This window comes from Pseudophryne corroboree, chromosome 2, assembly GCF_028390025.1.
Source record: "Pseudophryne corroboree isolate aPseCor3 chromosome 2, aPseCor3.hap2, whole genome shotgun sequence".
Classification (NCBI taxonomy): domain Eukaryota; kingdom Metazoa; phylum Chordata; class Amphibia; order Anura; family Myobatrachidae; genus Pseudophryne; species Pseudophryne corroboree.
This window is the reverse complement of record NC_086445.1, coordinates 554,766,977-554,779,311: the sequence shown is the minus strand read 5'-3', so window position 1 is coordinate 554,779,311 and position 12,335 is coordinate 554,766,977. Positions and strand designations below refer to the sequence as shown.

Genomic DNA, 12,335 nt, shown 5'->3' with positions numbered 1-12,335 from the left:
GGGTGGGTTGGATAGGGCAACCCCCCCCCCCCCTAATAGTGACCCACAATATTTACCTTCAGGATGTCAGCTACATGAATGGGGTAAGAGTGGTTTGGATAGGGGGTAGATTAAGCAGCAAGTATGGGAAGGGAGACAAAGTGGTGCGGATGAGGGCAACGAAGCAGATGGGTTAAAAACACTAGCATGGATGGGTAGAGAGCTGTTGCAGATGGGAGAGAAGACAGTGTGCCATGTATTGGAGGAGGCAGAGTGACGTTGAAGAGGGAAACACTGAGCAGCACAGAGAGAAGGAAACGGTGGTAAAGACAAGGCACAGGTGGGGAAAGACAGATGGTGCAGATAAGTTAGTATAGACTAGCACATATGGGAGTACACAGGAGTAGGGATTGGGGAAAACAGAGCAGCATGGGGGTGTATAGGGGAAGTAAGTGTAGATGCATAGACCGTAGATGGGGTATTATAGTTTTAGCAATTAACCAAGATGTTTGAGGGAGTGAAATGTGTATACTAAATGAGATGGATGTACGGAGTGAGAAGGCTGTTGTAACAAGGTGGGATTGTTGTGGTGACCGAATGGGATGGTTGTGGGCACTGTGTGGGATGGGAGCACCACATAACTGCTCAGACCTTCAGTTGCATAGACTGCATGTGTGTTTTCCAATGAGCACACAAATCTGTGAATTAGCAGCTCCACCATTGTGTGAGTGACAGCAATCTCACTCTGTGAGAGTGCTGAATCTGCACTTACCCACAGGCTGTGATGGCATACCATATCTGTATTGCGCAAGGAACACGACCATTAAGGCGTCAGCCTTAATGATCGGAATTTCATTGCTTTTTGGAGTTTGAGTGGAAGAGTTACAACAGGTTTCTGAAATTTCAATCATGTCTAAGAAGCCTTAATGGGACATGTGAAACCGTAAGGTTTTTTTGTCTATGGAATATATATATATATATATATATACACAGGACTTAAAGTGGTCCTGGAGAGGTGGTGGAACTCATTTACCCCACCACCTATGCTCCCTCCCCCTCACATTAAGCAGAGCCAGAGCCAGTGCTAGTGTTTTCGGCACTCTCTGCAAACTATAATTTAGTGGCCTACTTCCCATAATTTATAAAAAGACATTTATCACACAAAGAAGCAGCGTGGTCTCACAATAGTACTCCCAATTCAAATTACACCACACAGTAGCACAATCTTATTCACATTACACCGCATGTAGTGCCCCTGATTCATATTACACCACATAGTAATACCCCTTATTCAGGTTACATCACTCAGGAGTGCCCTTTATTCATGTTGCGCTAAACAATGGTAACCTTTATATATGTTATGTCACACAAACGTGCCCCTTATATGAAATGCCCACAGTAGTGCCCCTTATACACAATTCCCACAGGAGTAGTGCCCCTTACACATAATTTCCACAATTGTAGGGCCCCTTACACAATGACCACAGTAGTGCCACTTATACACATAATGTCCACAGAAGTGTCGCTTATACACAAAATGCCTACAGTAGTAGCGCTACTTATACACAGAATGCCCAGAGTAGCAGTGCCCCTTACACATAATGCCCACAATAGTATTGCCCTTTACACATAATGCCCACAGTAGCACTGCATGTACATATTATTTTCACAGTAGTGCCCCTTATACACATTTATGAATTTGTCCCTCCAGCAGCTCCATGCCTGTATCCCTCCAGTAGCTTCCCCACCTCTCTTGTCTTTCCAGTCCCCTCTCATGTTGTCTTCAAGATGCACCAAGCTGTAGATGTAGGAGGATTAGGGCCTTTGGAAGGTGGAGGTGGCTGCAGCTCATCAGTAACATTAGCGCCACCTGCATCATCTATTGACGTAGGTGATGGGGCTGGCTTTTCTGTTGGAATCACTGTGCAGGGCAATGAAGGAGGTGGAACTAGTTCACCCTACCATTTCAGGTGGTTGAGCTCAGTTCCACCTCATTCCGCTCCACTTTAACACCTCTCTCTCTCTCTCTCTCTCTCTCTCTCTATATATATATATATAATTAATAAAAATATTAACAACATGTGTTATTGAAAACAGATACTAATTAAAGTTACATTTAAACATATATGTAAAATGGTGGCTGCTCAATCAATTCAGTAATATTCTTCAGCTACTTGAAAGGGAGGGGTATTCTAAACAAGATACAGGAGACAAATATCACCAAGAACATCAAATAATAACAGCAATAAGACTTGAACACGCATATTCAAAGATCTCAGTTGCATATATTTGCAAAGATATGGTTAAGCCAACAGGATTCTTTGATACTAGTAGTCCCTAATGCTGCCTGATAACAGCACCCACTCTGAGCCAATATAATTGCCTATTGTAAGTAGAGATGTGCGGTTGACACTTTTCGGGTTTTGTGTTTTGGTTTTGGATCTGTATCTCCATTCGTGTTTTGGATCTGGATTGTTTTTTCCAAAAGCACCCTTTCGGGTTTTTGTTTTGGTCTGGGATCTGGATATTTTTTTGAAACAAACATAAAAACAGCTAAAATCACATAATTTGGGGGTATTTTTGATCCTACAGTATTATAAACCTCAATAACATTTATTTCCACTCATTTTCAGTCTATTCTGAACACCTCACACCTCACAGTATTGTTTTTAGGCCAAAAGGTTGCTCCGAGGTAGCTGGATGACTAATCTAAGCAACACAAGTGGGCGGCACAAACACCTGACCCATCTAGGAGTGGCACTGCAGTGGCAGAAAGGATGGCAGTTTTAAAAACTAGGCCCCAAAGACCACATCATGCAAAGAAAAAAAGATGGAATTGTCCTTGGGCCTTCCCACCCACCCTTATGTTGTTTAAACAGGTCATGCACAGTTTAATAAACCCATCATTTTAGCAACAGGTGATCTCCCTGGAAAAAGCTTGCCAAGTTCTCTGAACCATAGCTAGCTACAAACGGGTCTGGGACTGAGGGTCGACAGCACAAAGGTCGACACACCTTAGGTCGATGCCAATTGGTCGACACACCTTAGGTCGACATGGACAAAAGGTCGACATGGACAAAAGGTCGACAGGAACAAGGTCGACATGGAAAAAGGTCGACATGAGTTTTTTATGTTTTTTTGGTGTCGTTTTCTTCGTAGAGTGACCGGGAACCCCAATTAGTGCACCGCGTCCCCTCGCATGGCTCGCTTCGCTCGCCATGCTTCGGGCATGGTGCCTTCGCTCCGCTACCGCTTCGCTCGGCACACTTTACCGTTCCAATCGTAGTCCATGTGGATCGTTAAGTATGAAAAGGCTGAAAAAAAGGAAAAAATCGTGAAAAACTCATGTCGACCTTTTTCCATGTCGACCTTGTTCCTGTCGACCTTTTGTCCATGTCGACCTTTTGTCCATGTCGACGTAAGGTGTGTCAACCAATTTGCGTCGACCTAAGGTGTGTCGACCTTTGTGCTGTCGACCTGGAGTCCGGATACCGCTACAAACATACCACCTCCTTCTTTGATGACTTTTCACTTTATGAGGAGAGGCAAGAGGAAAAGGACAGTGTCAAGAAGGTAAATAAAGGGGTGTGGCCTAGCTGTGGAGGAGTGCAGCAATGCATTTGCTGAGCTCCCCTGTTTTCTTTCTCCTTAGGGGCTAATACACACTGAGGCGCCCTAAAATGGCCTTATCTGCCTCCCTGGGGACCCCCTGTGCCGGGCACTGAGTGCTGCGGAGCCGGGGAACAGCTCGGCCTGTTCCCGCAAGTTGCTGCCTAATCGCGTCCAGAAGTCGGGGCCTTGAGTGATTCGTGTACCCGCGTTTGGAGCTCCATAGCGCAGACGTGCCGCCGGTAAGCGGCGCGGGACCCCCCCGGACCACCAGCTCGCCCTACAAGCCTCCCCAGACCCCCCTAGAGCGGGCACAGCAGCCACAGTGAGCCAGGAGGACCTCTGGCTGAGGGAGACTGCAGCAAGGCAGCTAGCCAGGAGACGCGGTGGCCATCTTGGATCCCACTGCCAGCATCAGACAGGCTGAGGTAGTGTACCTGGGTGCTGTGGGAGGAACAGGCCTTTGGCTGTACCGGGTCTAGGATCCTTCCACCACTGTATGACCCCTGACACCACTTTGTGGGCCGCTATATAGAAGATTGTGAACCCTTTCACCCAGGGTCGCAAGGATTTCCCTGTATCAGTATACTTCATGCAGGATCAGCACCATCTAGGGGTCACTGGTCATAATTACAAGCCTTTCCCTCTCAGTGTGTTTGATATATAATACGTACACTGCTGCAGGTCCCCAGTAGACGCAGGTTTATCCGGACCGACCGTGACACGCGGATGTGATGCCCTCGTGGTAGATTGATGTATTCACACCACCACCGCTCTATATGTCTATAAATATTTAATGTGACACTCCAGGCACGGGACAGTACTTGCAACATAGCACCATATCCGAGTCTGTTGTGCTTAACGTCCACAAATCTTCCCCTTCTCTGAGATGGAATGCCACCTAAACGTCAGAAAGACCCATCTGGGGTCCCACCGGTGAGCTTCTTTAAGCAGTTGCCTTCATCACAAAGTGGCAAGGGCAAACCCGCGACCGATATGGCATCCAAACCACTTGCTGCAATCATACCTCTTCGGACCCATCTCCGTCGACTGTGGTAATGGCGACCGGAATGGGGGATGATGCCCCGTTGACGATTGGCTCCATGAAGCAGCTACTAGCCTCCTTCAAATCGGACATTTCGCAAGAATTTAAACTGGCTCTGCACGGCTGCCAACAATCCGTCGACGCTGTAGGTCAGCGAACTGACCATTTAGAACGCAAATTAAAAGAGGTGGTCAAATCCCACAACAACCTCATATCTTTGCATGAATACCTGCAAGTGGAGGTAACGGCACTACGTAGTAAGGTTGGAGACCTCGAAGATAGATCGCGATGGAATAATGTGAAGATTAGAGGGATCCCGGAGTCCTTGGCTAATTCCGACTTAACAGAGTTTGTTACTGACCTCTTCACGAAACTTGTGACAGAGCAAAGGGCGATCGGGCACAGGTCAGAATAGTGCAAACATGGATGAAAAAAACAAAATTGGACAATTATACCCTTAAAGTTTGGGAAGAAAAAATTATGTATAATTTTTTCTGTTAGATACTGTCCTAGTTGGTGGTGCGCCCAGAGCCAGAAAGTACATGTACTGTTGCTGGAAGAGAGAGAAGGCTCTTGTGTGATAGCACTCTTATAAAATGAAGGAAAGTTCCTGAATTATGTGAAGAAAAGTATTTAAGACATAGTTTTTTATTAGTAAAATTGAAAACATAGTTACCCACAAAGATGATCCATAGAAAATAAAGAAAAAAAAAAAAAAAAAAGTTAAAATGTTCTGGTCTTTTATCACAGAAAGTGATTGAAAAGGTTGTAGATACTTGGTTGTCTTACCCCCAATTCCCCTAACCAGTACAGAATTTCTGTATTGATGGGACCAAAGAATGGTCGCGAAAATAATGATAGATATGTCCAATTAGGACCACTTAATTTAAGTCAATACATTAGAATCCATTGGTCACCAATAATAAGCACCTGACCGCTTACTGATACCACGTATATTGATATAGACTGGATATTAAACTACAGTATAGAAAAATGTAATGAATAGAAAAGAAGAGAATCAGTGGTGATACTGCTGTTGGTGTCACATTTCACATAAAGAGGAAATTGATTCCTACTCTACAACACCAGGTATTCACCGGAAGTCTCCTCTCTAGGTACTAACCCAGCCCAACGCTGTTTAGCTTCCAAGATCGGACGAGATCGGGCATTAGCAGCATGGTATGATAGTAGAGGAGATATGTGATCTGTATACCAATGAGAGTGCACCTATATAAGAAATTAGTGAGAAGTGTTGATATAATTTTAAACAAAGAAAAAAGAGATATGAATAAGTAAAGATAAATAAAGCAGTGTGGATCTGCTTTCTACGTTAGGCACGGCGCAACAAATCCCACATCCGTGGTATTGTGCGTCATGGATCGTAGATGAGAGTCCACGGAAAATGAATGAAGAAAAGAGAACAGGAAAAGGAATTACTGAATTTTTACCAACTGTATAATGAAACAATGCAAATAGAGAGATATCATATTAAACGTCAGGTCAGGTCTAGAAAATATATATATCACCATCAATGATATTATGCTCCTGACACCAGGTGCTATTCTTAGCACACAAATTTATACATAGGAATCTAATCCTCACAGAAAAAATGTATAACTGGTACAATATTCCATTTTTGTCCAGAGTAAAGCAAAACATACAATCATAACATTTTGTTGTCAGTTAACTGAGATAATACTGAAAATTCCAGTAGATAAAGCAGTATAACAGTATGCTTGCCCCTATTTGAAATTGCACAAGATATCTGCAAACTCAAAAAGTTTTGGCACACGGTGTCTGCCAAGTGCTGGAAATTGCGGAATAATAGGGCAGGATGACAATGTATTTGCCTCAATTTTGAAAGCTTGAATCGCGGCCTGAAAAAATCAAATATTGTAGCATGAAACTAACAGCTATGGTACAGTGTAAAAGAGTGTAGATATATGCAGTGAAAGAGTCGCTGTCTGTAAAGTATGTTCACAGAACAGATACAGGCTTACGATACTCCAAGCTGAAATGTCATAGTAGAAGTGTCTGAGCATCATCAGGAGTGGGAAAAGGTGCCAAAGGATCCTTCCAAAGCAGGTCCCACAATGAAAGATGCGTTTCGCCCGTACGGTTGTACATACTAGCATGTACTAAAAAGAGTTATCTCTATAGTTATCCAGTAAGTTTAGTTTGAAGAATAGCTGGAACCTTATGTAACTAAGGATATTTATATACATTAAAAGTGTTTTGTTATACCGGGTCCAATTAACCACAGCCAACATGTACTCAAATAGAAGGGCTTTATTGATAAGAAATTTGTAGGTCATCTATTTTCACAGAGCCATTGCATATTCATAGTTATACATTATGACATTTGATTTGTTAGCATATTTGTATGTTTTAAACTCCTTAAGCAGCATATTGGGAACATTTCTTTCAAATCTATTTTTAATATATACCAAATAAAATTAAAATTGTATTGAAATGAAAAGTCAAGAGTCTTCTTTATTTCTCCCAGCAGTAGTAGTCTATACTTCTGATACGGGAGCACCACAACCCACATATATCTTGGGTATTATCCACGGATGTAGCCCAAATAAATTATATAGTTAGCTGGTTAAGGAAATAAGCAACAGCATTTTTATTGTCTATCTGAACCTCCTTCCTTAATTACTATACCCAGGGCCCTTCTTCTATATATATATATATATATATATATATATACATATATATGTACTGCATATATAAACACACATACATAGTGTTCCTTCTGGGATTTTTTTGGGCAGGGTGCAAGGGGGAAAATTTGAATTTTGAAGGGAAAAGTTTTGGACTCATTGTTGAAGCTGCTGATGTACTGTCTATAGTTAAATAAACATCAGTAATGGAACATAAATATAATCAATATATATGTACTGTAATATACTGCCTGCAAATCAGATTATGTCACACATAGTGGCCAATATTCACAATAATGCTCTCAACTCACACTATGCCATACAGTAGTGTCCCTTTTTCACTTAACACTATACAGTAGTGCCCACAATTCACATTAAGCCACATAGTAGTGCCCCTTATTCATGCTATACCACACAGTTGTGCCCCTTATTCACATTACACCACACCCCTTATTCACATTACACCACACAGTAGTGCCCCTTATTCACTGCTCTCAGAGACGGATTAAGGGGGGGGCCCTGGGGATAAGTACCCCGGGCCCCACTTTCTAAAAGGGCCCCCCGCCACAGATCGGATCGCTTTGTACCGATCCGATCGGCAATGCTGAACTTTTGTCTCTGCGCGCCACATAGCAATATAGAGGCAGGGCAGCTGGAGGGTGTGCTGCGGGGCCGCACCACATTACATGATAGCAGTCGGTCAGCCAGCGGGGAAAAGAGACAAGGCTGACAGGCTTATGAGCTGCTGCTGGGCGGAGCTACACAGTACAGTGCTCAGAGACTGGGCTGACTGAAGAGGTGGGCGGCAGTAGGAGGAGCGCGGAGAGAGGCAGAATGAAGGCTCTGGAGTATGCAGGGTACAGGACGTACCACTAACAGAGGGGCCCTCTGCTGGTGCTGGTGATCGTGGCTGCAGCCTGCTTCTCACTCACAGGCAGTCACAGATGGCTGCCTGTGCACATCGGAGCTGAGATCATCAGCACCAGATGGTCCCTCTGTCTTTTTCTCATTAGATCTAGGTATACTATAGTGGTTGTGTGCCCCCTCTCTCTCATGCTGAAAGGAAGTACAGGGCACTTCAGCCCAGAGTTCGTGTTAGTTCAGCTCTCCTCCAGCCCTGACTCCTCCATGAGTTGCCCCTCACCCAGGTCTCCTGGATGATCCTCCCTTCTCTCCCTGCTGCCCTGCCTGTGCTGCTAGACACAGGCACACACAGCTGAAAAAAACGTTCCTCAGCTGTGCCACTGCTCCAAGCCCCCCTATGCATGTCTCTGTCCCCCTCTCACTCTATACGTGTCTCTGCCCCCCTCCCACACCATGTGTGTCTCTGCCCCTCCACACCATGTGTGTCTCATCCCCCCTCCTACTCCATGTTTCTCTCTGCAACCCCCCCCCCCACACCATGTATGTCTCATCCCCCCTCCTACTAACTCCATGTGTGTCTCTGCCCAACCCACCCAATGTGTGTCTCTGCCTTTCCCTCCTATGTGCCTTTCCCTCCTTTCCCTCCATATGTGCCTCAGCCCCCCACCCTATGTGTGCCTCTGCAACCTATAACAGCTAAGTCTGCCCCTCCTTGTGAGCATTTGCTTCTCCCCCTTCTATGCTTCATTCTTTCCCATTTGTGCTTTGCCCACTCTCCTATCTACACCTCTGCCACATTTTTCACCAGGGCCTTTGTCCCTATATGTTCTTCTGATATTTTGCCCCTTTGTGCCTATGCCCCCTTTGCCACCTGTCCTCTGCTGCCATCTCCATTTACCCCTATCCCCCTCTATGTATGCCTCTGCCCCTTTCCCCATCTGTAGCTCTGCTTCCTTCTTGTGTGCATCTGCCACCCCCACCTCCCTATGGCTGGCGGCTGACCAAGTGACGAAGACCAACAGAATAAGACTGTATACCGTGCCGCAAAAAATATCTTAAGGATGGCAGGTAAGCACAATTTCCACTAATAATAATGTTATATTTCTATTTTATATTTGTGTATGTGTGCGTATACAGTGTATATGTATGTGTGTATGTATATATATATATATATATATATATATATATGTGCGTGTGTGTGTATATATATATATATATATATATATGTGTGTGTACCAGGGAAGCTATCAGCGCCACAGATGCAGTATCCAAAATATCAACACTAGTACTGCAACCAAAACAGTAAGATCACTAGAAAGATCTGCCTAGTGGACACTCCCTACAGTTTAGGGCGTCAGCCTGTTACCTCAAGTAAAATAGGCACTGGTATAAGTGCCTAAGATAGACATGTGTGGACAAAAGATGAGGTAGTAAAGGCGACCGCTGGTGCCAATCAAGTGCAAAACTAGGCAGTTATGTAATAAGTATAGAATTTATTAAACTGTGAAGCACTAAACAAACCCGAGTACTTAAGATGGAAATTGATACAGTTAAAATGACATGCACAAGGGGTTAAATAAAACGCTTAAAAAGTTATAAAGAGCATAAAAATGGTAAAAAGGACATAAAAAATATATAGGAATAAAAAAGTCAAAAAATCCAAAAGAGAGAGGAGTAAAATATCTTAACTTAATAATTGAGGTTAGATCAAGGCAGCACCTTGGCAACCCACCCAATGTGCACCTTGGGTGCTGCCTTCATCTAACCTCAATTATTAAGTTAAGATATTTTACTCCTCTCTCTTTTGTGATCCTGTGAGGTTGTACCTGTCCCTATGAAAAAGGAGTAGTGCTGTTCAGGATTTGAAATTCCTTAAAACCCATTTTTGGTGATACTTATCGAAGCAGATGTGGATTGTAGTGTTCTACTATCCTTGAAGAGATTAGCAGGTAAGCACAATTTCCACTAATAATAATGTTATATTTCTATTTTATATTTGTGTATGTGTGCGTATACAGTGTATATGTATGTGTGTATATATATATATATGTGCGTGTGTGTGTATATGTATGTATATACAGGTTGAGTATCCCTTATCCAAAATGCTTGGGACCAGAGGTATTTTGGATATCGGATTTTTCCGTATTTTGGAATAATTGCATTCCATAATGATATATCATGGCGATGGGACCTAAATCTAAGCACAGAATGCATTTATGTCACATATACACCTTATACAAACAGCCTGAAGGTAATTTTAGCCAATATTTTTTATAACTTTCTGCATTAAACAAAGTGTATCTACATTCACACAATTAATTTATGTTTAATATACACCTGGGAGGTAATTCCAAGTTGATCGCAGCAGGATATTTTTTAGCAGTTGGGCAAAACCATGTGCACTGCAGGTGTGGCAGATATAACATTTGCAGAGAGAGTTAGATTTGGGTGGGTTATTTTGTTTCTGTGCAGGGTAAATACTGGCTGCTTTATTTTTACACTGCAAATTAGATTGCAGATTGAACACACCACACCCAAATCTAACTCTCTCTGCACATGTTATATCTGCCTCCCCTGCAGTGCACATGGTTTTGCCCAATTGCTAACAGAATTCCTGCTGCGATCAACTTGGAATTACCCCCCTTATACACACAGCCTGAAGGTCATTTAATACAATAGTTTTAATAACTTTGTGTCTTAAACAAAGTTTGTGTACATTGAGCCATCAAAAAACAAAAGTTTCACTATCTCACTCTCACTCAAAAAGTCCGTATTTCGGAATATGCCGTATTTCGGATATTTGGATATGGGATACTCAACCTGTATATATATATATATATATATATATATATATATACTGAAATACTCCCACAGTGCACATATAAGGTGTTACGTGCAGATATTCACCGCAGTGATGGGAATAAGTAGGACAGAGAATAAATAAGATGGGAGGGGACAGAAGGAGCGGAGCAACAGAGGTGATCTGCAGGTTCCGGATCCATGTATTAACTAGTGTAAGTAGGGGTGTGTGTATGTCATGTGCAGGTCTGAGAGGCATGCATAGGGAATATGGGATGTCTGTGGGCATGTAGGAAAATCTGGGGGTATGTGGAGAGGAACATCTGGCGCATACCGGTACTATGGGGGTGCATCATTGCATTTCACTTGCTCTGGGTGCCAGGACCCCATGGACCACCTCTGCATCCACCTGATCGTGGCAGGGGGTGGGAAAGGGGGTGCTTTCTATTTCATTTATACTAGGCTCCATCATTTATGATGGCAACCCGGGGAGCAGGGATGCCATTGCTATTCGACCTGGATGGCCTCCAGGGCCCCACATCCCCTTCATCCATCATGACGCTGAACAGGGGAAAAATGAGAGAGGGAGAGCTTAAAAAGCAGCGATCGCATTTATTTGTAATAGCATGGTGGCAAGGGACTCATCACTAGCCACTGAGCAGCTCCACAATAAGAACATTTGATTTTATGTATACATCTGGTGTTTGGTCATCTTCAGCCTTGCCTATCACTGATGTATTCTGGTATAGTGATGTACTAATCCTGCCTACTGTGGTGTTGGTTCCGCCTACAGTTGAGGCCACTTCCAGAAAATTTTTCCAGGGCCATTTTTAGTTCCCAATCTACCCCTGTGTTTATATATATATATGTATATATATATATATATATGTGTTCTACCCGTTTTTTTTTTTGCATGGGAGTTTCAGATTTTCACGGTTGTACATATACATAAGTGTTAATAATTTGGTAAATCTAAAGAGATGTAAATGTGAGATGTGTTAATGTAAGTAAATATTAATACATGGTTCTTGGCGTTACCCGGGGAGCACCTGTAGCAGATATGGTAAAAAGTAACAGGACCATTGTTGTAGTTTATTCAATTCTTCACACTGAAGGTGCAATCCAAATTTTGATCCGATTGTCCGTTTGGGCACTATCGTTCACGCAATGCAAGCCATGCATCGGTAATGACATTGTTATGTCAACACCCTGTTCATCCCCTTAGGGGAGGTTTAATAAATTATAATTACGTAGTTTTCCTATTTCCCACCTGCAGAATACCTATGTTACATTTCAGATTTCTAACATATCGGAAAGTAAGAGAATTAGTGATGAGTCAGTAAGTGAGGGCTTTCATTTATATATATGTATAT

General features: G+C 43.0%; 1 pseudogene; it reads right to left on the bottom strand.

Annotated features, from left to right (window-relative positions):
• Positions 1-5,707: 5,707 nt before the first annotated feature.
• LOC135054396 (5S ribosomal RNA) lies at positions 5,708-5,826 on the bottom strand (annotated as a pseudogene).
• Between the last annotated feature and the right edge of the window lie 6,509 nt (positions 5,827-12,335).